This window comes from Podarcis filfolensis (genome assembly GCF_964270895.1).
Source record: "Podarcis filfolensis genome assembly, chromosome: 10".
NCBI classification, from domain to species: Eukaryota; Metazoa; Chordata; class Lepidosauria; order Squamata; family Lacertidae; genus Podarcis; species Podarcis filfolensis.
In genome coordinates this window covers 43,473,272-43,499,468 of record NC_139612.1, presented here as the reverse complement: position 1 = coordinate 43,499,468, position 26,197 = coordinate 43,473,272, and the positions used below count along the sequence as shown (strand labels likewise).

The following is a 26,197-nucleotide window of genomic DNA, read 5'->3' as shown; positions in this document are numbered from 1 at the left end:
CCCCAGCCAATCCTGAGCTCTGCCTCTGGCTATTCACTGAGGCCCTTTGCATTCCCACTCTGCGGAACTAGGGCCCCAGAGAAGGGGCTTGCTTGCTTCTGGCCAGAGCTGCTGCCAGGCTTGCCTTCCCAATATATCCCAAACAGCCCTGTTGAGAAAAGCCTTTGACCAAGACAGCAGCTGGCCCAGGCTGCACAACTTAGCAGGCACCACACATGCACTGCTTTGCTCATATGCTTTGCATATTCTGGTACTACATTAGTGTTTATTTAGGTGGGCTTTAAGTGGGTGCCGGATAAGAGATTAGAGGACAGGTGTGGCATGGAAACATAGAATCCTGTTGCATTGTCACTAGTGCAAAAGTAAGGGTCAGCTCCCAGTTGGGAGAACTTTGGTTTGCTTTGCATTTTAATACAAACTTATACAATTCATACTTTCTGAAATAATATGCAAGCTGAACTTCAGTGATCCTTCTAAATTCACACTGAATTTTGTGGTGTACTTGTCCAACCAAAAAAAGTGCACAGAAATGCACGCACTGGGGTGCATACCATGCATATATTAGTGAAAATGACATACAGCAATGTAACATTAGGGGAAAATAGCTTGCAAAAATGTAAATAGTATAAAATGCAGAACTGCATACAAAAATATGTATAGTAGGAGAAATGTGCACTAAAATGCTGATGGATTTTCATGAGGACTTAAAAAAGAAAATCACACGCTGATGCCTAAATGTGGGGAACTGAACCTACTCTTGGAAAAATGAGGAACGGAGAGAAACTGAAATTGACAGATTATCCATCTTCAATTGCCAGTCTGCTCTGTATTTGGGGTTGAGGGGGTTGGGTGGATCTTGTCCTTTGCATCAGGCAGCAATATATCTTGAACTAGCTTGCTCTTCATTTTTTTTTACAAAATGGTAAATAAGGCAGGTAACACATTAAAGCAACACTTGTTAATGTTTTCATAGCTAATTTTTTAGTTCTTGGCTACATTAGCAGCTGGATGATGAATACATCTACTACTTTTGGAATTTAACTTTATCATTGTAGAGAAAAACTTGTTTTTGGAGAGTAGGAGTGCTTCTTGGGCAGAATCTTTACAAATGCCATGTGGTAAGGGTGTGCTTGTCAGATTCTAAGTGAGATCACACAAAGTTGTTATTTTGCAGCCTGGTCCTAAACATGCTTACTCAGAAGCCAGTGCCACCAAGCTTAAGGGAAGGGGTACATTCCTGTAGGCAGGGACAACCCTCCACAGAAAAAGCCCCGTGGATTCCTGTCAGCGTGGCAAATGGGCTCACTGCATCCCCAGGCACTGCAACCACCATGGGATTATTGCTGGACTGTGCTGGGACTGCACACAAGAGCCCTATGGACGCAATATTTGACTAAAACCTGGCTGCATATTTTCCTCAAAGCTTAGGGCTTCAGGGATAATGCATTAGTTTTGCCTTGGTAGTCTGTAATACATAATGATATGATAATGTCAGACTTTAAGCATTCAATTACTTTTGTTTCTTGATCTATTTATGGATCCACTTTTTTGTTTTTGTTTTTAACAAGCACTGGATTGTAGATAATCACTGCAGAGCCAGGAAGTGAAACTGTCACTGTGATTATTGTCAAAGAGGGATAGGTGGTTAACTCATGTCTAGGCAAAATGGACATATAATTGTAAGTGACCCAAAGGAGCATATAAAGCAAGCGTCGTTGCTCCAGATGTTGTTGGACTCCAACTCCCACCAATCCCATGGCCAGTAAGTCATGGGTGATGGGAGCTGTACTCTAGAAACATCTGATTCTCCACCCCAATTATATAGTATCCCCACTAGAAGAATGGATTGGGAATAGCTATCCAGCATGGGTCTCTAATGAAGGACTCAATGGTGAGGCTGAATCTTGTGTTGTGGACTAGAGTTATCTGCTGTATCCACCACTCTGAGCCAGCGCAGTTTGTTGTCCATCATCTCTACCTCTCCATTTTCCTATATTCTGTATTATTAATTAATTAATTAATTAATTAATTAATTAATTAAATATATTGGTTGCTTTTTCTTGCCAAATGCAACTCAAAGCAACTTAACAACCAAAATAATTCTGTATTGATTCTGATGTGAGCAAGCAAAATGTAGCATAACAGGAGAGAGAGATATGCTTAAAAGATCAGGGCCCCCAGGAATAGAGGAAGGACAAATGTGATACTTAGTCCCTTCCAGCACATACACATCTCAAGGAAGGAAATAAGCTTTAGGATGGGAAAAATGAATCTTGCATCACCAGCTTGTGGCTGTGATGAAGAAGGAGATGCTGAACACATTGAATGTCAACAACAGATGGATGTTCTGCAGTGATGGTACAGGAAAATGGACGGCTTCCCTGCAAAAACCACTCATCCAACACAAAGGATAAACAATTTACCCCAACTCTTTCCCCACCAGTAATAACCCTGCTTCCCTCCACTCTTTTAATGGTATTTTTTGCTTCCCCAACTTTCCACCGGCCTGATGGCTATTCTTGTGAATGACTGTGATCCCCCTGTAGCAGAGAAAGAAACTGGTAGATTGTCCTTGGGTGAGTTTCCTATTTTTTATGCAACTGCTTTGAGTTTGATGCCAGTTCAGATTTGGTTCTGACCTGACATTGTGACATGAGCCTGGTCCTCTGTGGTTCTTGCTATCTTAAAGCAGTGGTCAAGAATAGTCCTTAGGATAGACAAGCAAGTCAAAAGTGCATCCTAGAGGACAAATACTCTGGAAAGGAGTCACAGCTGCTAAATCAGTCAAGTGGCCCCAAGAAGTCACTGCTTACTGGATTAGGCATCAGGCAGTTTGCCTGCTCTGGACATGGTTGCAAACACTCTTAAGGAGCAGGTACGTCCTATGCAGGTGCTCACTGAACCATCTTTGTCACTGAAGGCCCAAGTGTCTGCAGCGGCTAAGAGTATCTTTTCCAGCTTTGGCTGGTGCAGCAGAAATGGCTGTTCCTCATCAGCGGTGGCTTGGCCATAGTGATCCATGTTTCCGTAACCTATTGTAATGTGCTCTGCGTGGGGTTGCCCTTAAGGCTGGTGCAGTAGCTGCAATTTTTACAAAAATGGAGTGGTTAGACTGCAAATGGAAGCAGAATGCCATGATCATATAACATGCTTGGGGATCCTCAGGCATGGGGGTCTTCAGAACTCTCCCCAGGCTGTAGCTCCTTTTAAGCCACACCCCTCATCAAGGTGTTTTTGCCTGGCTGGAATGGGTCCTTGAACTCTGATAATGCTCCTTGCTTGCTTGGATAGTGGTTGGAGAGAAGGGTGTGTGTGTGTGCGCAAAAACAAGTCTACTGTACAAAGGTGAAATTCACTTTTGGCTCTGGCCCCACCCACCACTGGCCTGTGGTTGCTAGAAGGTTGCTCAGAAGTGAATGTGGATCTTGGGCTGAAAAATGTTTCCCACCTCTGATATAACAACCCTGCTGAAAGAGAAACATTGCCTGCCAGTTTTCTACTGGGATACATTTAAGGTTTTATGGTTGGCTTATAAAGCCCTGATCAATTAGAAGGTGGCACCTGTGCCCATATAGACCAGCTTGGCTACCGAGATCTCAAGATGTAGCCCTTTTGGGGAAATATATTTGGTGGCAACAGCTTATGGGCCCATCTCCCACTGGAAGTAAGACAGGCACCAACCTGGTTGAGTTTTCTGCTTCTTCTGATAACACATTTATCAGGCTTTTGCAGGTTACTGATATGTGGTGGCTCCATGGCTAACTTTTCCACGTTAGTGTCATTTATCAGTTCTGAAAATGTTGTCTCATGGACATTGTTTGAATCCACATTTACTGAGCCCATGAGAAAGTAGTTGCAGTTATACATGATTATACTATTTTCCTCCTTTGACTGTTTTCTTGATTTCTTTCTGAATCTCAAGAAGACCCTGAGAATTTTGGGTGGGTTGGGCAGTATTGCACCCCAACTATTAAATTGCTATTTCTGCTCAGAGCAATTAATAATAATAATAATAATAATAATAATAATAATAATAATAATATTTTATTTATATCCCGCCCTCCCCAGCCAAAGCCGGGCTCAGAGCGGCTAACAACAGTTATTCTGTTCAAAATTCAGTGAAGAATTTTGTTCCTCTTAAACTTTTCCAGTTTCCTGGACTCTACACCCCCTTGACATACAGAGCAATATTTTTCCTCAATATACCTGCCCCTGCCTTTTCCATAGATTTCATGCCCACTGTAACTACATCCCACTGACTCTCTCAATTCTAAATGAAAGCTGCACTGTGTAGTTCTTGGTATTGCCAGCAGTCCAGTTCCACTGAGTTTTGAGTGGCATCTGTCTCTTTTGTAGAAGCTCAGCTTATCTAAAAGTGTTTCCTGGTACCAAACCCTTCTAAACCCTGCTTCTTTCCAATGTCATCAATGCCTCACAGCCCTGATTCTGTAGTTGGTCATGGGCGTGGAGTCGGCTGCAGTTCTGAACATGCTGCCTTTGACGCCTGTCACTTCAAGCTCCTATCTAGGTTAGGCTTCTGTGAGACTTCCTGGCTTCTTCAGAACTGGTGATTTCCATTGGTGTTCTATTGCGCAGCGTTCTGAAATGTATAACAGCATGACTTAAGTCAGATAACCATCTAAAACGCATACGAGCATAAAACAGGAAATACAGTAATGAAATAATCTGCTAGTTGCTAAGCCCCTATCACTAAGCTAAAATGCCCCCCTCAACAGTCTGATATAGAAAGTCAATGAAATGCAGTAACTCCTCAAATACGATGCATTCCCTGCATAAACACTCTCATGATAGAAAACTGTATATATATCATTATGTGTCAAATACACACATGAGGTTGCTTTGTTACCTGCGTACAGAAAATATTTATCACATTTGAAGCGGCCCTCAGGCCCTCTAAGATTTTGCTTCATGATTTTGAAGTAATTACAAAATGGGGTTCTTCGTATTCTCTTATCATACCGTGCTCAGTGCTCCATGACTGGGGTTGGGTGTGATAGGTGGCAAGTGGTGCAGCCATCGGATAATGTCACCTCAGCATACATTTTCATTCTGGGAGAATTGCTCTGGTTGTGTTCCTACCAGAATTCATTCCCAGACTTTAGCGTAGCATCTGACCCCCTCAGGAGCAAAAAATTCCTTTGAGAAACTTTTTAGGTTTTATGTCTGGAGCATGAGACATGATCCATGGCCACCCATTTGTCATGCACACTGTCTAGACGCCTTCCATTATGGCTCCACTTCTGTCGTCACGGGGACGTCACATTTCTCTCCATGCTGGGCATTCTGCAGTAAATGTTAAAAGTTGTTCACTGGAATAATTTATCCCCCAAATTATTGTATTTGTGGACTAGGGTTCCTTCCAGCTCTGCAATTCTATGGTTGGGAATGGCTTTCCCCGGAAACCCTGGAAATTCACTGCCTGTCAGTGTAGTCAATACTGGATCAGTGGCCTGACTCAGTACAAGGTGGCTTCCTATATTCCTAGCCCCCCTTTCCTTGTTTATTTCAGTGGGGCACATGGTACAGGAAGACTTTCCAGAGGATTGTGCCCATGAGTCATGTCTGTTGGCTATTGCCTCTACTGATTCCCTCAGTGCCCTCCCCCAGACCACTTCCACTACCTGAGGCAGCCACCTGCCCTGTGCAGTAAGGGTGCTTCTGATGAGCTGTGTGGTTCTTAGCTTTCAAAAGAGGTTGGAGGCAGAGCCCTCGGCGCTCTATAGGAAGGCACCATCAGCCTGAATCATTATTAGCTGGCCTATCCATAAGCCAGGTGAGAGCCGCAGCTCCTTCTCCCTCCGCAGAGCCAGGCGTGTGTGTATGAAATTTCTCCGTCAGAGTGTGCTTGTCACTGTTGGCTGTTTGCAGTATGGTAGCGCTGCAGAGAGCTTGCTGGGGAGACCATGCATTAAAAAAAAAAGGACTCAAAAATAACTTAAACAAGGTTTTAATAAGAAAAACAAAAACTCCTTTTACACTAAATACATTAACAACCAAACCAGACCCAACCACCAACCCATCCCCCAGGGTAATGGGAGAGCTAGGTGCTGCTCCTTATATACTACACCCAAATGCTGACACACCTTAATCAAATACAACTCAGCAGCACCTGCTATGCTTCACAGCTGTAAAGCTGGGTCTCGTTATCTTGCTCTGGCCCTTGCTCTGGCCCCTTAAAGACATACACATCGGGTGGAACAATGATGAACCTTTACATTTAAAGAAACCATTCAACAGTCACCAGCGGGAGGGTGGGAGCTTATCTTATTGTCATCTCTGCCAATGGGAGAGGAGTCCATTACTAGAGTGTGTTTGCGTGCATGAGTTACTGACTGAGTCAATTTGCAGTATTGTAGAAGTGCAGGAGGAGATTTTAATGCCAACTGTCTCTCGCCTCTGCCTCCCTCCCTCTCTTTCGTTGCTTCTTTGATTTTTCTCCAGATGTTAAAGGGCGATCACTGATGCTTGAATCCAGTCGTACTATTTCACAAATGGAAATTGCACCATCTCAGTCTTTCTTGTCCCCCTCCTCCTCTCTCCTCCCCCCCCTGAACTTGACAGCTTGCTGCCAAGTGGACAGATGATGGTCTGGGAAAGGGAGAATGATGCCAGACGCTGGGTTTATTTCATGACTTTTGTTGCGGTAAGAATTTTTTTTTAATTGCTGGTTTAAAGTGATCTTGAAGAAACCCCAAGTGCATCCAAGAAACTGACCAGAAATCTATGCTTCTCTGCTATAGGTCTTCTCATTGAATTGCATTTCCAAAGAGGCGCGAAAGAGTGTTACTTCAGGAGTGACCTGGAAGCAGCTTGGCAGGGTGAGCTGATGGCTTGGGGTGATGAGTCAAGGGCCTCACCTGCACAGCCATCCCTGGAACAGAGCTGCCGAACAAGCACAGCACAACAGGTGTGAAATGGCAGCAGTCCACTGCTAACCCACAGTTGCCAGGACAAGATTACCATGAGAAACTGTGGAGAGAACGGCTACAGAAAGAGACAGAATTCAAGCAGAAAACTGGTCAGGGCACTTTTCTTTTGCTAAAATACACAATAGGAGCTTTTATCTGAGATGTGTGTGCTGGGAGGAACAATGTACTGTAAACTCCCAAGTATTCAGCGGTCATTAGTGTGTTCCAAAGCCTGAGTTTTAAAGAGAAAGGAAGAAAGGAAGGAAATGTGCATACATACACACCCACCCACCCACCCACCCACCCACACCCTGCCTGCCTTCCTGTTTAAGGCACTACAGTGGTACCTCGGGTTACATAAGCTTCAGGTTACAGACTCTGCTAACCCAGAAATAGTGCCTCAGGTTAAGAACTTTGCTTCAGGATGAGAACAGAAATCATGCTCTGGCGGCGCGGTGGCAGTGGGAGGCCCCATTAGCTAAAGTGGTGCTTCAGGTTAAGAACAGTTTCAGGTTAAGAACAGACCTCCGGAACAAATTAAGTACTTAACCCGAGGTACCACTGTACTCTGCACAAACAATAGGTACTGGGGCCAAGGCATCTTTTGAACCTAGGTTGAGGGGACCCAGACAGCATTTGGCCCAAGCTGAAGTGACCCTGAGATTGCTTCAGTGCATATTTTATTTACTTAATTTTATTATATTACTTTTACACTTCCCACTATTCTTCAAGATGGCAGACATGATTAGGCACCTTCCCATTTTATTCCCACTACAACCTTGTGCGGTAGGTTGGGCTGAGAGACTGACTGGTGTAGGGTTACCTGGGGAGCTTCATGGCTGATTGGGGACTTCAATCCAGGTCTCCGGGGTTCTAATGAATAGTTTAGCACTATATTATGCTATATTATTTATTTATTTATTTAAAGCATTTTTACACCCCTGCCTCCCCTCCCCCCCGCAAGAGGAATTCAGATGGCTTAGAAGTGTTGGTAATAAGACATTCCCTGCCCTCAGTCTTACAATCTGAAAGATATGGCCCCCTGGCACTGAAACATGTGATCTGGTCATGCACTATAGTGGCAGTGTTCTGGATAGAAGTCAGAATTCCTGCTCCATGATTGCATGACAGTATATGTTTTGACTCCACAAAGTGGGAGGTGACGGAGACAGGATGTTTGTGTTACTGTGTTCCATGATGTGGGACTATTGTCCTTTGTTCCTTCTCTTTGCTGTCTGATGCTAGAGAGAGAGGGAGCCATGTTGCAGTGCTCTGTGTGTGTTTATATGTAAATAAAGTAGATGAGCCAAAATGCTGAGTTCTGTCACGTGAGATGCGCAAACTCTGCGGATCCCTAAGTGTGCTGATGTCTGTTGACATCGGTCGCTGTGATGTTTGGGCTGAAGAAAGCTTTTGAAGCTCCCGAACGATCGACCAGGAGGGAGAGAACATGCCAGTTGGGCATGTGTCTCTGCCAGGGTCTTACTCGAGTGTAGGCTGAACTCTTGACAGTCAGTGTACATGTTGTTATGACTTTTGGTGGGGGGAAATTGAGACCCTTCTAACCCCTGGATCTAGCAGGTGTTAAAATATAAGCGAGGCTCACTTCCTGTGTTGAAGTAATCGCCTGTGTGATGGGCCATTGAGAGAGCTCTGTGCAAGACGGGAAATGGGTGGGGCCAGACCTGTGCAGGGGTGGGGCAGCTAGGTACATTTGCCCTGGCCTTTGGAGGGCTAAATTCCCCCCCCCCCCGACCAAATGCTTTTTGGTTTGAGTTTATTACTTTATACTAACAAGACTTCTGCTCAGGGCTTCAGACAAGCTTTGCATGGGCCTGGGTGGGACCTCTTCCTCAACTCAGATATAGTTAGAAAGACAAAGCCAGAGTTTGGAGTAGAGTTTGAGGTGAACTAGAAGTACAGCAGCAAGCTGTTGTCTGTCTGAATCCAAGGCTGTGGCTATGGGAGAAACAAGACTCTCTTCGGGTGTTAATACTATGAAGTCCTCCATCGTAGGCTCAGGTTGCATATATGTGTAAATAAACCATATATCATAAAGACACCACAATCTCCACTGTGCCTCATTTCCAAAGGAAACATGAACCCTGGGTAAGTGCCTGGAACCCCTAGAATCTCACACCACTCGGAGATTGGGGTGGTGTGTTACAGTATTAACTTGGTCCTGGAAAAATCCCAAAATTATTGGATGCTTATGCTATGCTCAGTTATATTTCAGTGCTGCGGGCCTTGATGGAAGGACAATGTAACTGGTCTTTACATGCTCTATTTGTGGCCAAAGACTAGTGCTGCAACACTGGAAGAAGCATAGGTCTCCACCCTCAAATTACTCACTGGTTGGAAGATTTGTCTACTCTTGCAACAGGGGAAAAAGCAGGTGGCATGAAGACAATGAACACTCTGACATTTGGGGTCTGAACTTGGGATTGTTGGTATGACATACATGCCCAGTGGGCTCTGCTGGAGCATATCCCCCCGTTTTTCTCCCTCCTTCCCCAACCCAACCCCCTCCCTGCTTTTAGTTTTGTTCTGGTCATATTTACTTTATCTGTATGTTACTGTATTCTGAATTACTATGATCCATTGCTGATTTTTCTCTTCCTTTGTATTGTTTTTATTTCTTGACTGTATTGTTAAAGAAAACCCCAAATTAAAAGAATTAAAGGGGGGGGGGAAACATGGCACAAAAAGAAAAGGGATTTGGAGGGGGTGGCAAACTTAGGCTGCAATCCAAACCTCACTTACCTAATAAAGGTAAAAGTAAAGGACCCCTGACAGTTAAGTCCAGTCATGAACAACTCTGGGGTTGTGGCGCTCATCTGGCTTTACTGGCCGAGGGTGCCGACGTTTCTCTGCAGACAGTTTTTCTGGCTCATGTGGCCAGCATGACTAAACCGCTTCTGGCAAAACCAGAGCAGTGCACGGAAACGCCATTTACCTTCCCGCCAGGGCGGTACCTATTTATCTACTTGCACTTTTTGGGCGTGCTTTCGAACTGCTAGGTTGGCAGGAGCTGGGACCGAACAATGGGAGCTCACCCCGTCATGGGGATTCGAACCACGACCTTCCAATCAGCAAGCCCAAGGCTCAGTGGTTTACACCACAGCGCCACCCGTGCCCCCACTTACCTAGACATAAGCCCTATTGACTTCAATAGGATTTACTTCTGAGTGGACATGGTTAGGATTGCATTTTAGGCACGGCTTCCTAGTTAAAATTAATGTACTACTGAATAATACAGTGGTACCTTGGGTTAAGAACTTAATTCGTTCTGGAGGTCCGTTCTTAACCTGAAACTGTTCTTAACCTGAAGCACCACTATAGCTAATGGGGCCTTCCGCTGCTGCTGCTGCGCCGCCGCACAATTTCTGTTCTCATCCTGAAGCAAAGTTCTTAACCTGAGGTACTACTTCTGGGTTAGCGGAGTCTGTAACCTGAAGCGTCTGTAACCCGAGGTACCACTGTACTTTGTTATTGTTAATCTAGTTGTGCAAATTGCAGAACACAGAAGCCTGTGGGTTGTCCTAGTGAAGATGTAACAGTATGCATAGCCTGCTTTGGGTCTCTCCAAAATTGTTCTGCTAAAGGTATTTTCAAAGGTAAGACTTGATTCAGCTTGTCTGACATAAAATCATTTAATAGTGAAATATAAAATCTACACGGGGTAGAGACTATGCATTCAATTTGTCTTTTGCCTTTTAAGCAACAACCATGCTTTTCTCAAACATAAAAGAGAAGCTCAGAGGCACTTTTTAGTTTTACATGTAAAAGCATTCAAAGGGGTTACTGGGTGATAAAAGTGCACTTTGTTCTAATTCATGGCACAGAGTTCACACAATGGGCCAGTTGTATGGATAGTGCATTTTCTAAGAACTGTGTCTATAACCATATTCCTTAGAACTTGGGAAAGTTTTTTCCCCTTGTGGAAAGGAAGCAATGGGAGAGATTTGGGAGAGAGGGAATAGCAGGCAGGCAAAGGGTTAAGTACCCCCCCTTGCTTCTGTATTCCTGATTACTCCTCTCTAAAGTGCAGTTTCCTGATCCATTTTTGCCAGTGCGATACTGTTAGATGCATTTGTGTGTAATGAAGACTTGAGACATTGGACATCAATTAGTAATGCTCACAAACTTTCAGAAGAATTTTTTTTTTTAATTTACATGGTCTCTCACCCCCCCCCCTTAATTCTCAGCCTTACTCTTGTGGTAAAACCTCACAGGCAATTTCTTTCCTTGGGGTTGATCCACATGCACATAACAAGCCTCATTAACCTCTTCCAAAATGCATTCCTGTGGTTCTAGAATTACAGGTAGGAGGGACTTTGGAAGCCACCTAGGCCAACACCCTGCTCATGCTCAGCACAGGATCTGTCATACAGGATGCGACTGCAGAGTCCGTGACTTATGTATCTGCTTCAGCACCTCTTGTGAAGGAGAGCTCCCCACCCCCTGTGGCAGCCTGTTCCACTGTCACACAGCACTTATAAGGTGGCCATTTCTCCCAGAATGTAGTCAAAATTTGCTTTCCTAATTAGACAGTGGTTCTCCCCCTCCCCAAATTCCACTCCTCGTCTATGCTGTTCTTGTTTTTCAGGTTCACACTCACACTATACATGGAAACCACTTGACTTCCCCCAAAGAATTTCCCTGGGAACTGTGGTACAGCAACAATTCTCAACACCCTTAAACAAACTACAGCCCCCTGGATCTGTTTGCTTTAAATGTGCTTTAAATGTATGGCGTGGATGTGAAAGCTATCTATTTTCATGAAATGATGTGTGTTGTTTACTTCTGACTGTTTGAGCCTAGGAAGACAGAACTCGTTGCTCCTCATCTCAGAAACAGTTGTACCTACAACTTCTCGCAGGTTTCTGAGGAACCACCCCCCACAGATCTTCAGGTAAGAATCTGAAGTTACTTCAGCAATAGAGAACAAAGCTAGTGGTCGGTCCCATGTTATAATCAGAAAGTAAAGTGCCATTATGAATAATACAGCCAGCAGGACTTGTTTCTTTGGGGCTTTGTGTTTATGAAAAACTTTTGTCCTCCCTGCTCAAGGACTTAGAGGGGCTCGTTCTTCATAGTGATGGGAGTTATTAGGCCAGCAGGAACCCAAGATTCATGGCAGAGGGATTTTGCATTCAGTGCACACCAAATTAATTAAGCAGTAAAGAGCAAGTGCGTGATGGGAAGGAAAACACACCTCCTGGTGGCTTGCAAGGAGCTTTGCTCCGAGTCACTGAGGTGCCACCAGAAGGCTTTGAACTGCAAATACAACCTCGTACAGGGAACACTTGTCTTTCTATGTACTTTGCTCCTTATCTATAATTTCTTGTGCACCAAGAAGGAACAGACAGGACTCATTTCCTCCCATGTTCTGAATGTGTACTTAGCACAAAGAGGACGAGGACTCTAATCTAGAGCCCAGATCCTGCCCTGCTTAGCAGGTGGCTGCATCTGACATGATCCCACTCCACAGCCTCCTTTCTCTGCAGAATGTAGGCTAAAAATCTCCTCCATGATGATTCTCTTGTAACTAAGCAACCCAGGAAGTATCTGCCTGGTAAAATATAAATAAATCTATATTTGTAATATGGAAAGAAAACTGACAGCCATACTTAGCTCTTCTCAGACACCTGCTTCTTGAGATCCCAAAGTGCTTATAAGACCAACTGGGTTTCAGAAAACATAGGAGGAGGGCTGGCACCATTGTCCCTGTCATACTGGGATGGAAACGCTGCCCTCTGGGCACTAGTAACCACACCTGGCTCCCCTGGCTTTGGAGATCTCACCAGACTTGGCCCACACTCCTGTCTCCAGTGGTCAGGGAGCAGTGTTCTGATTCCATTGTCAGGAGAGAGAAAGTTGACCCCTCTCCTCAAAATGAAAGCATCTGATTTAGGGTTCTGAGAGCTATACCCAATACCAGCTTCTGTGCTTTTTCTGCACTTTCACAAAACCATGGAAAGGAGACAGATTTCTCCATATAAGTATGTGTTTGTGGGGACTCATTTTTTTGCACCAGCACTCTCTGCAAAAAACTCACCCTTTAATGTTGAATTGCACACGGCGCTTTAAAGTGTAGCCCTGTGCCTAGAAACACACAGCACAAAAGGAAGTCTGGATAAGCCCTGAGACAACTGTGGGCCAGTATCAGTCGAGGAACATTAGGCAGCTCTGATTACTGTGCTGTCCTGAGCCTAGCCAGTAGGAAGGAAAATGCCTCCCCTGCATGTCAGGATGGGATGGACCAGAGCTCAGCCGAGCAGCCTTTTCTTGAAGCCATCACATATGCAAATGGTTGGGGCAGGGAAGCCCATCAATCTTTCCTACCCTATTCTTGCTGCCCTTATGACTGGCTTTCCATTTCAAAATGCCCCCAGCTTACCTTTTGTTCTGCTCGAAACCTTCTTCCTCCCTTCTTCTCTTTCCCTTCCTATTCTCCTCCTCCTCCTCCTCCTCCCCCCTTTGCTATTTTGCATCTTTTCCTTTCTCAGCCCACCACCTTTTGCCTTCTCTTCTGTTCCTCCTCCTATACCCAGCACATACAGAACCTGGCAGAATTGCAAAAAACGGATAATTCCAAATGGAACAGCTGGTGTGTCCTCTGAGTTGGGAGTGAATACGGGAGAACATGAAAAGCACTTATTAAAAATGAGGTGAAGAGCGGGGGCGGGAACAAACCAGAAGAGAAACACAAGGATAGCTTTTAGAAAAGTAAAGGGGGAAAAGAAAGCTGCTGGCATGTAGTGCTTTCAAAGTCTCGTTCTCTCCAAGCCATAGAAGACCCAGATGCCTACTCTGGGACAATGGGGGTTCTGGGCAAAAGGTATCGCCATCACCAGAGATGGGGGATGCAGCTGATGGCTGGGAAACCAGTCCTGTCATTTGCTACCAAGCTGGGGTAACTGTTATCTCTGCTACATCTACAGCAGGACTGGGAAACTTCAGGGCCAGGGGCAAATATGACCCTCTGGGTTTCTTTCTAAGCCGCAACCTCTCCTCTGGTCACACGGCTCATCAGCCCAGTTCCAACCTTTTCTCAAGTGCTCAACTGATCACAATCCACAGACAAATAGCTAGGGAGAGGTCTTTCAAGTGGGACTCTCTGGAATCGAGGTTTCCCCTCTGGCCCATATCCCAAATTGCCGGCTTGCACATTAGGCTAGCCAAGGGGATACCAGTGGCAACGGCAACTTCCATTTGGGACCGCTCCATACTGAAAGCGTAATAATATGTCACAACACAGATGAGCTACATCATGCACAGAATCTCCAAGCCACCACCAGAAACTCTTGGCAGTATCCACCTGTGGATAGCTCAGCTGGTAGAGCATGAGACTCTTAATCTCAGGGTTGAGAGTTCGAACCCCACTTTGGGCAAAACATTCCTGCATTGCAAGGGGTTGGACTAGATGACCCTTGTGGTCACTTCCAACTCTATAATTCTGTAATTCTATCCTAGAGCAGGGGTCCACAAACTGTGTTCTGCAAGCTTCATTCAGGTGGTCTATAGCGTGTCACCATGGAATTCAAATGGTAATATGAAAAAGCACATTAAAAGAAGCATTCTGCACAATGTATGACAATTGCTGCAGTAGGCTGAAAAGAATCATTTAGAGGTCCTCAGTAGTTTTCAAGCAGTCCATGGGGGGATTTTTTTTGGGGGGGGTCCACTGCATTAGAGGCTTTGCATGTGATGCAGAGGATCTGCATAGTGAGCCACTCAGCATATTGGCTTGCATCCTCCATTTTAAGTGTTGCTCCTCGTTTGCTCCTCCGCCCATGAGGGGAGGAAGGAGGTATCTCCTCAACTCTCCCTCCATCTGGACCCCCCTGCAATATACCCCACACTATTCTCACCCCTTATTCCTAGGAACAAATGCTGGTGCTGGGCAAAGGGGATTGCAGAAGGAGAAGGGAAGGGGAAAGCCTTGCTCTGTGAACAGAGCAATTGCCCCTGGCATGGAGCAGTCAGCTGATTCCTGTGTGGTGTGTAGCTCAGCCTTAACTAACACTCCTTGGACATTGTTCTCCTTCGACCATAAAATGGCAAGAGAACATTGAGAAATTTGTGCTGGCTGCTCTTTAATCAATATCCTTCTCCTTGTAAACACAGGAGCAGTCAATGACAACATTCCTAGAGTGTACATGTTAGAACATGGGGAGGGATGTCTGTCCAGCAAGCAGGTAAACTTCCTGGGGACGGACTTCCTCCGCATGTGACCAGAGGTGGGTGTGGCCTCACCTGTGCAGGTAATGACAAAAGCACAGGGCAGGCAGCCACTTTCTCTCTCTGCCATCTTCCTTCGATGAGGAAACATCTAAGGATGCTCTCTTGGCTCCCAGCCAAGAGAGGAGATAAGGACTATCTTGCTACAAGATAGATTCTAAATGTATTTTACCTTTTAAGCCTGTGTGCCTTCTGGGATCATATTGTGAACAGAACGTGAGTAAACTCTTTTATACTTTTATGAAGACTGTGTTGTGTCTTGTATTTTAAGAGGGAACAAAGGGGAAATTACCAGAGTAATTATTATAGAGGTTCTAGCGAACCTGTGCAAGCGTTACCGTTGCGAACTTAAAGGGGAATGTCTATAAACTCTGCTGATATTTTGGGAACTTGTTAGCACAAGTTGGATAAGGATATAATCTCACAATATATCCTCTCCTGCACCCCTGAACATTCCCACAAAGGGTTATTGGGCCCCAGTATTGCATATTTCTGCGTATTTTTGAAGGATTGCATTGGATTGTGATTTTAAGTTGAGTAGTATTTTTCTGAGTTAACTTCCTGGTAAGCACATGGTCCTTTGTTCCATTGTGCAGTGGGGATTAAGCAACCCCCCCTTCCCTCAGAGTTCACAGTGACCCAAGGCAGTGAAGAATTGTTTTTGCATTTTTTTGAATTTTGAGATTTTGATTTTAAAATTTTGAGAAATTTTGAAATTTTGAAGAATTTTCAAATTTTGGATTTTAAGATGGCTAGAGCAGCTTTTGATAGTGATGCAAAGCTAGGAATGCCTGTGCTGAATGAATACAATTTCATACACTGGAAGCAGCGCTTGATAGCATGTTTAGATTATAAGCACATTTTGGAAGCTTTAAAGCCTCAGCCTACAGGAACAACTGAGGAGGATTTAGCCAAGATAAGTGCTTGGAAACGCATGAACAGCGAAGCTAGACACATAATTTTGAGTGGACTTCGTGATGAGCAGCTATCATTAATAAATAGTACAGATGATGCATCTCAAATCTTAAGAGATATTGAGCGAGTGTATGGAGAATCTAGCATAAACTGCTTCAGAAACTTGGTGTGTAAATTAACCAGATTGAGGATGAATTCAAAAGAGGAATTCACAGAGCACATCAACAAGTTTACTGAGATTATTCAAAGAATTGATTTGACTCCCAAAGCTTTTGATGAAGATACAAAGATAGCATTTTTGTTATCATCACTTGGACCACGCTTTAGCGCATTTGTAAGTTTGATGGAACATAGACAAGGTCTGACTTTTAAAGACTTGATTGGTTATTTAAAAGAAGAATGCAGAGATAGAGCTGAATCTCCAGTGAGAAATGCTAGAAGCAAAGACAGCAGTTATGCATCTAGGCAATTTACAAAGATGAAAGAAATGCCTAAGAAAGTGATTTGTTTCAATTGTAACAAAGAAGGACACATTGCAAAGAATTGCAGAGCTCCTAAAGCGAAGAAACCCCACCCCTTTCAGCCAAAAGGGGAAAAGAAGGGGAAATGTGAATGCACATGGCTACTGCAAGAAAGGAATTTAACTGTCCAGAATCGTGAGAATAGACGTAATAAATGGATTTTGGATTCAGGTGCATCCTCCCATTTTTGTCATAAAAGGGACTATTTTAATGAGATAGAGGATGAAGAAGGATCTGAAATTGAAATTGCAGATGGGAACATTGTTAAAGCAAAAGGTGCAGGTTCCATGAGTCTGAAATGCAATATAAACAATGAATGCATTGAGAACACAATCTCTAGAGTTTTGTATGTTCCAGAGCTGAGCTGCAATTTAATCAGCGTGTCCACTTTGGACAAGAAAGGTTTCCAGATCACATTTGGAAATGGAGAATGTAAAGTGACTAGAAATGGCAAAGTATTTGCTCAAGCAAAGCTAATCAATGGTGTATATGAGCTTGATCTTTCAGAGAACCAGTCTGCAAAAGTGGCACATTCCAGCCAGAAGGATGAGGCAGATCTGGACCTATGGCACAGAAGGCTTGGACATAGAGACACCAGCGTCATTCTGGATCTACAGAAAAGAGATCTTGTAAGAGGTTTGCAGGTAAAGCAGAGCAACAAAGCTCCAGCAAAGTGCATAAGCTGTATTACTGAGAAGGCTGTAAAACCTTCATTTCCACGTTGTGCAGAACAAAGAAGCAACAAAGTGCTTGACATAGTGCACACTGACATATGTGGACCCATGAATGTTCCCTCACTGGGAAAGAATAGATATATTTTAATATTTCTGGATGACTTTTCAAGATTTTGTGTTGTATATTTCCTCAAAGAGAAGAGTGAGACAGTGGACAAGCTCCAGGAATACATTGCCATGGTCAAGAACAAATTCCAAAGAGCTCCAGCTGTGTTAATGAGCGACAATGGAGGTGAGTACTGCTCAAATGAAATGCAGGCTCTCCTGGCCAAGGAAGGAATTGCACACGTAACCACAATTCCTTACACACCACAGCAGAATGCCATAGCTGAGAGAAAGTTTAGGTCCATTATGGACATGACAAGGTGCATGCTAAAGGATGCATGTTTGCCACAGAAGCTGTGGGCCGAAGGAGTATACACGTCGGTCTATTTGCAGAATAGACTGCCAACCAAAGGGGCAGAGCGCACACCATTTGAACTTTGGCATGGGAAAGCTCCCAATCTGTCGCACATACGTGTGTTTGGAAGTCCGTGTTACTTCCACGTGCCCAAGGAACACAGACACAAGCTTGACTCCAGGGCAAAAGCAGGTATCCTGGTGGGATACGCCTCTGGAGGCAAAGGATACAGAATTATGGACTTACAAACTGGTAAGACAAATGCATACCATGCGGTTTATTTTGATGAATATGGAAAAGTAGACACTAAGAACACTGTTGTGGATTCTTCAGATGAGTCAGAAAGGACTCAAGAGTTCGTATATTTCCCTTTTGAGACCCCACAAAGTACTAATCTGCCTTCGAGTGTTACAGCACCCCCTACAGGCGACGCACCAGAAGACGCAGAGGACCAGAACCCTGGCGGCACCAGAGACGAAGATGAGGACTCAGATGGGGACATGCCTGCGTTGGAGGAGGATGAGGAAGCTGATGCGGTTGCAGAACCAGAGGTCAGGCGCTCGTCCAGAACCAACAAAGGTGTCCCACCATTACGGCTGTCCTACTTTGCAGGGTCGGCGTTTCCACAGGAACCTTCCACTTGGGAAGAAATACAGGAGATGCCAGCTGCTGAAGCCAGTCTCTGGAGGAAGGCCGCGCAGGAGGAGATGGATGCACTGCATCAGAACAAGACCTGGACACTCACTGAGCTGCCTCCTGGTAAGAAGGCCATTGGCAGTAAATGGGTTTTCAAGGTTAAGAAGGGGTCAGAAGGAGAAGTGCAGCGCTACAAAGCTAGACTTGTAGCACAGGGATTTTCACAGCGTTTTGGTGAAGACTATGATGAAGTTTTTGCACCAACCGTGAGGTACAGCAGCGTAAGAATGCTTTTAAGCATTGCGGCCTCCAAGAAAATGAGAGTGAAACACATAGACATTGCTACCGCTTTTCTACATGGGCAGATTTCTGAAGAAATTTATATGAAACAGCCCAAAGGTTTTGTAAAACCACATGAGGCACATTTAGTGTGCAAACTCCAGAAAGGACTTTATGGACTTAAACAGGCTGCTAGAGCCTGGAACCAGAAGTTGCATAAAATGCTGACGCAACTTGGGTACAAGCAAGGCGACGCTGACAAGTGCTTGTACAGTAAGTCAAATAATGGACAATTCTCATATATCTTAGCTTTTGTTGATGACCTGATTATTGCTACAGCAAGTGAGAGAGACTATACACAAATAGTAAAACACCTTAGCAAAGAGGTGGAGGTCAAGGAGCTAGGAGATGTCCAGTACTACCTCGGGATCCAGGTGGAAAGAGAAGAGGACGGCTCATTTCTTCTCAGCCAAAGACAGAAGATCCACGAGCTAATTGAGCACATGCAGATGCAAGACGCACATCCAGTTGCTACACCAATGGCTACTGACTTCCTGAAGAATCAGCAGGATTCGAAGCAGTTGCCAGACAACAATGACTACAGGTCGGCGATTGGTAAACTTTTGTATTTAGTTACCACATGTAGACCTGACTTAGCTAATGCTGTGGGGATTCTTAGCAGAAAAGTGAATTCTCCCACTGAGCATGATTGGGCAGGTGTAAAGAGGGTGGTGCGATATTTGAAGGGTACCATGAATTGTAAATTAAGGTTACCAGCCGTCAGAGACCCTAAGTTGGTTGGGTATACTGATGCGGATTGGGCTGGGGATAATGCTGATTATAAATCAACAAGTGGTCATGTTTTCATGTTTGGGGATGGACCTGTTGCATGGGGCAGTTATAAACAGAGCTGTGTAGCATTATCTTCCACAGAATCAGAATACGTTGCAGCAACAGAAGCCTGCAGAGAGATCGCCTGGCTTGATCAACTCATAAAGGACTTTGGGTTGGTGAGGAAAGGGCCTGTCAGCTTGCTGGAGGACAATCAAAGTTGCCTGAAGCTGACGCAGAGTGAGAAGTTCCTGGCCAGAACAAAACACATTGGGGTTAAATACCACTACATACGCCAGATGATCCAGGATGGACTTGTGGAGCTATCCTACTGCAGCACCCAAGAGATGACTGCTGACATCCTGACGAAACCCCTACCAAGAGAGAGTTTCCAGAATCTACGTGTCAAGCTGGGACTCTGGGTGGTTGAATAAAGTTGTTTATGTTTTGTATATGTTGTATTGCCTGAGAAGGGGTATGTGGGATGTAAACACAGGAGCAGTCAATGACAACATTCCTAGAGTGTACATGTTAGAACATGGGGAGGGATGTCTGTCCAGCAAGCAGGTAAACTTCCTGGGGACGGACTTCCTCCGCATGTGACCAGAGGTGGGTGTGGCCTCACCTGTGCAGGTAATGACAAAAGCACAGGGCAGGCAGCCACTTTCTCTCTCTGCCATCTTCCTTCGATGAGGAAACATCTAAGGATGCTCTCTTGGCTCCCAGCCAAGAGAGGAGATAAGGACTATCTTGCTACAAGATAGATTCTAAATGTATTTTACCTTTTAAGCCTGTGTGCCTTCTGGGATCATATTGTGAACAGAACGTGAGTAAACTCTTTTATACTTTTATGAAGACTGTGTTGTGTCTTGTATTTTAAGAGGGAACAAAGGGGAAATTACCAGAGTAATTATTATAGAGGTTCTAGCGAACCTGTGCAAGCGTTACCGTTGCGAACTTAAAGGGGAATGTCTATAAACTCTGCTGATATTTTGGGAACTTGTTAGCACAAGTTGGATAAGGATATAATCTCACAATATATCCTCTCCTGCACCCCTGAACATTCCCACACTCCTGATGCTTGAGCACAAATGCCTAGGCATCTTCTAGATCAGTGAATTTCAAATTTCATACTCATCTAGGAAGCTTTTCTCCACAGATTTGTCTGCTGGGGCCCTTTGGTGTGTGTTTGCCATGGAATCCCTGTGCATTGGCAAGGATTCTGGGACTCATTTAAGGACAGTCTCTCGATTTGCACAGTGCACTGACCAGCCCTATATTGTCCCTTGCTAGAGTCTCATGTGAACAGATATTGCACCCTACAACAAGCATAGTTCTTGTCTGCTGCTGCACATTGAGTGGAAAAATCAGTAAGGGTATATAAACAATCTGCTTGACTATGGTTATTTATTTTATTAATGGATTTTCCAGCCCATCTTTCAGAGCACACCCCTCCCAATGCTTTAAACAGAATAAATTAAATAACACAAATACCTTCACCCCCAAACTAAAATGGTGGCACTTACACCCCCAGAATGCTACACTTAAACAAAAAGGTATTCAGAGTGTTGAAAGGCCACTACAGATGGGGCCATATGTACCCCTCTGGAGAGAGAAAGTCATAGGTGTGGGGACACCACTGGAAAGGCCTTGTCCCTGATACCCATCAGCCTGATGGGCCATTTCGGAGGGCCAGAGAACAGGGCCTCTGAGGTTGACCTTAAGACCTGGGCAGACTTGCATGGCAGTCTTTCAAATAACGTGGTCCCCAACCTTTCATAGGATCATAGCATTGTAGAGTTGGAAGGGACTCTGAGGATGATCTAGTCCAACCCCCTGCAATGCAGGAATATGCAGCTGTCCCATATGGGGATCAAACCTGCAACTTGTACCATGCTGTAACCAGCTGAGCTATCCAGGCTGACAGGTTTCGTGGTATAAACATTAAAACCAACACTTAAAGTTACCAGTCTTCTCATTGGGAAAGCCTTTGATAAGCTGCACAGTTCTTGGGAACAGAAATGAAAATTTCAAATTTCTTCATTTGGACTGGAATGTTATTTGATGAGGTGAAGGGGTAGGCAGGGTGACTGTGTGTTACAGAAAGCCCCTTTTTTTTTGGCATAGCGTTGTCTTTATTCAGATCTAACAAGAATTATGCACAAGATACTTGCTCTACCGCTCCCTTATTAGTGCCTCCTTTTTAGCAGCATGGTGGGTTGTAGCTGCTCATCTGACCTGTGGTCGTTTGCATTGCTGCTGCTTACTGGGAGGCAGCGGAGGAGGGACAAAGAGGCAGGGAGTTTGTGCCTTGCAAATGCACAGACAGGAGCACCTGACTGGCTTTGCTGGTGCATCTGTACTGTGACAACTTCGCTGCTGCCTTGCCCCTTCCCCTCTGCCTTCTGGTATGCAGCAGTGACACGACCAATGGCCCCGTTGCACCATCCAGTAATACCTTTTGGGGTTTGCTTTATAATGTGCTGGATTTTTTTGGGCCAGCCCTGTTTGAGTCTATGCCAAATTTTTTCTCTTATGAATAGATTCATCATATGCCCAGATTGCTACAAGCTTGTCATGGGCTGTGAAATATACTCAGAGTCGCAAAGTGATTTCATGCTCTTTATTCAGCTCATAGTGGTGAGGAGGAATGAATGAAAGTCCCCTCAAAGTATCTGCTTTATATACATTATTTACACAATGGGCTGCACATGATTGGCTAATTCCGGAATTCTACTGTAAGCCAATCAGGTTGTGGATTCACTTCTATCTGGAGCATGATTGGGTGGTTCCTGCCAACCAAGCATACTGCTGCATTGTTCTAGGACCAATCAGACTGCTGCATTCTGAATCCTATTGTTCTAGGACCAATCAGACTGCTGCAGTTTGGATCCTATTCAACTCAGTACATAACAGGCTGCGTTAACTGTTTTTGTACACAACCGTTGACAGGTGTGCTGGTGACCTAGATGCTTGGTGAACTTATTTCAGAAACTAGTGACTGCATACTCATTCAAACTGGATCAGTGCTCTCTCTCGCTCTCTTTCTCTCTCTCTCTGTCTCACAGAAACAAGCTCCCACAAAAGATTGTTCGCTGGCCTTAATGTTTGAATACCAAATTTTGTAGCCATAGGGGGTAGAATTCACTTTAAGAACCCTTAAATAGGTCACAATTTGTGAAGCAATACTGCTTACAGATGTAATAGAAGAGAGAATCAAGACACCCATATTTTCAAAATGTTGATTAAAAATGAAATGTTGCTCAATGTGTACAACAGCTAAAAAAAATCAGTCTGGGAAGATGTCGTGGTTCAGCAAGGTCCGTTCTTGGGGTCCACTTGGAAGATTTTGTACTCCTCACAACAACAACAGAAAACAGGTAACATTTTTTAAATAGGAGGCTTTAAAAATTAAACATGGATAGGCTTGTTTAATGTTTTTTGTTTAAAAATAAAGGAGTTAGTCAATCCTGTTGAAAATTGTAGAGAAATTAATTTAAAGCAAGCATACATTTTTGAATGTTGTAAAGAAATAAGGGAGAAGCTTGAGACATGTATTATTTTCTCACAATCAGGCATGCCATATTTTCTACATCTAGATTTGAAATGAAACATTCTAGGTACCGTATTTTTCCGTCTATAAGACATCCCTAGACATCTCCTATTTTGGGGGACTCTGATTTAAGAAAATGGGGGGAGATCTATCCGTTTATAAGAGGCCCCCAAATTTTGGACATTATTTTTTAAGGAAAAAACCTAGTCTTGTACACGAAAAAATACAGTATATATGGCAGCTAGCTGACAATTCAAACCTGTATATACACTCCCATTTGCTATATCCTGTGTGCTTTCACTGCTGGTTTGGGAAGCAGTGTATGCACAACCTTAGCCACAATCCATATCTATCCTGTAGTTTCTTATGGGAGTCTGCATTTTGATGCATATTCCCACTAAACCAGCTTTGTTCCTTATTGAGAAAAAGAACAATGTAGCTGCACTGTAAGCCATTAAATGTGTACATAGCCTGCGTGGGCAAGATGTCAAGGTTCAGGGAGGTTAGGAGATTTGCTGGCTGAGGAGCTATAGCATTTGATGAAAGCCAGGCTATATGAGATATGACGGTGCAGCAACAGTTTCATTGAGATTCAGATTTGCTAGTGGAATGGCTGAAATGGAGTGGAGTCATGGGTGAGATGTGTCTGGCACTTAAAACAGATCCCATACCAACAACCATGTCCCTGTTGACAGTACCACTTTCTATTAGTAGCAGACTTGGTATAGTGGAAATTCCTCTTCCACTGACTTCAATGGGAAGGTGGAAATTAAATAAAAACTAGCCGTCCCTGCGTCAACAGTTTGCCTGCCATGTTGTAACATGGATATGGTGTAACTCGGCACCCACAGCACCACCAGTATATGAGCCCGATAGAGAGACCATAACTCAGACAACAGCATACATGGTATCTTTCTGATCTCATGTCATGCATACTCAGAGCTCACAAGGGGGAAACTTTGGGGATGGAAAGCTATGGAGAAAGAGCGCTTTGCACAAAATAGCCTGGCCTCACAACACAGATAGGAACTTGATTACATTGCCAACACTTCTCTGGCTAGAACCCAAACAGCAAGGGACTGCAGACATGAACATACAACACCTCTCCAACAAATGGGGGTTGCTAGGAGGGCTGAGCACCCCACACAGGTAAGAGGCAGCACATGCCACCAAGTATAAGTGTTGCAAATGTTTTTGACATCCCCCCTGGATCTTGGGTGAGAGTCAGGAGGCTGAGAGGGAAAGAAAAATGAACCAATACTAGGCTATATTTATTAGTAGCTTTGCATTAAAGTAGCATTTTCACATTTAACTGTATATTCTTGCAATGTTTGTTGTTGTTTAGGTTGTCTTCTGTTGCTTTCATTTCCTGTCTACTTGCCTGCTGTGTAAGTGCACTCACCACATGCTGGGTGCACCTGCCATCTTCTCTCCTGGATCAAGTTCCGGGAAAGCCTCTACTTCAGGCATTCAGCAGAGCCAGATCTGCACAGCACCACCCAGGTGGCCCTGGGTGCCAGTGAGGAAGCCCAGCGGCGGAGCAAGCCGATCAGGCGCCTGGGGTGGTGTGTGTGCCCTGCGCCCAGGGGCAGGGCCAGCCGCCCATGGGACGGGGTGAGTCGGGGCAGGACGCTCTGCGGGGCCTCCGAGGAGTCTGCCTGCCTCCTCCCACTCAGCCACCCTACAGCTGAGGGGGAGGCAGTGGGCAGACCATTTGGGGCAGGAGAGACATGTGGCTTGGGCACGCTGCAGGCCCCGTGGTGAGTGCTGCCAGGCATTTTGTCACCCCCCTCAGTGGTGACACCCGGGGTGATCCACCCCCGCCGCACCCCCTTCCACCACCCCTGAGGAAGCCACAGTGCTTCCTTCTCAGAGTTGTTTCTCAAGAATAGAATAGTATGCAGAAAAACATGTAAAAGGTACCCAGCTGATGTTTGAGCAGAAAAGGTGCTCGGAAAATCACAACTAATAGGCTGCTCACCTCTTATATGCGGGGAGTGGGGATCTCTGTGTGTGTGTCATTCACTAGATAGGGAAGGAAAGCAGCGTTTGCCTCGCATCTGAAAGATTTGCATCCACTCCTGTTTGAAGACACGCCTGGGAACAGCCTGAGTTGGCTGGCTTTACAGATGCTCTTGAGGCATAATCACAGGTGGCCTGAAATGCAGGGGAGGGAGGCTGCCCCTGGCCCACCTAAATTGCACCCCTGCTCAGCTGGGTCAAAGGCAGGGTTTGGAGGTGAAAAAATGCCACCCCCTCCTATCAGCTTGAATCCGTTTAAAACAAATCCTGCAAATAATAATAAAAAAGGAAAAAGTCATTCTGGAAAGCAGTTCTATAATTTTCATTCCTATTTTTTAACCACCGGTGTTTTCCCCTTGCAGAAAGAAACTTTACAAATAAATTGGCTACAGAAGCAACCCTCTGCGCAAATTACAAGGGATAAAGGAAAGAGGAAGGCAAGAGCTGCAGCAGGACTGTACAAAGAAAGGCAGAAAGGAGCACGGGAGATTGTTCATTGTGCAGGTATGCAGGAAAACAGGGTCCTTGTCTGCTTTGGGCTATAATAATCTTCCATTTTAAATACTGCACACAGAGGAGCTGTTTCCACAGTTCTCACTGAGCTTAATTTGGAAACCTTCCTTGCCTTAAAACACTCCACTGCTGCCCGTATGGTCTTATCTAGAGGACATGGCCATGCCTCAACTGCATTTTAGCCTTCGCAGGATGCTCTTCCAAGTTGTTATCCAGTCCAGATGATATATTGGATGGAGAATGTAGACTGCTGAATGATGTGCATTCTGGCCTATGAGAGAGGAGGAGCATCCAACCTGGAAAAAGACGTTAATTTTAATTTATGCAGGGCAACAATGTTCAACACAGTACATTCTGCTCTTTGTTTCAAGGAAATAATTTGGCCATGTTTTACGTGGCTGAAGAGGGTCTCCGAGTGTCAAACTCGGGCAGCACCTCCTGTTGCAGCCCATTTGGAAAAGATGAAAAGACGACAGATGTCAAACTGTCTCAGCTAGGGAGGCCAATTGATGATATTTTCTTAAAGAAATGTGCTAACAAAAATGACAAACTATTAATTGTGCCCTTCCTTTTCCTTTCTTGCTTTGCAGAAAGGGGGCGGGGGGAGTTAGGACAGC

The 26,197-nt window shown here is 44.7% G+C and overlaps 1 long non-coding RNA gene across 1 annotated transcript; it reads left to right on the top strand.

Annotated features, from left to right (window-relative positions):
* Positions 1-10,573: 10,573 nt before the first annotated feature.
* On the top strand, positions 10,574-25,873 carry LOC310743547. Its single transcript, XR_014539087.1, has 3 exons — positions 10,574-11,844; positions 22,772-22,872; positions 25,430-25,873. It is a non-coding gene; the product is annotated as an uncharacterized lncRNA (long non-coding RNA).
* The last annotated feature ends 324 nt before the right edge of the window (positions 25,874-26,197 follow it).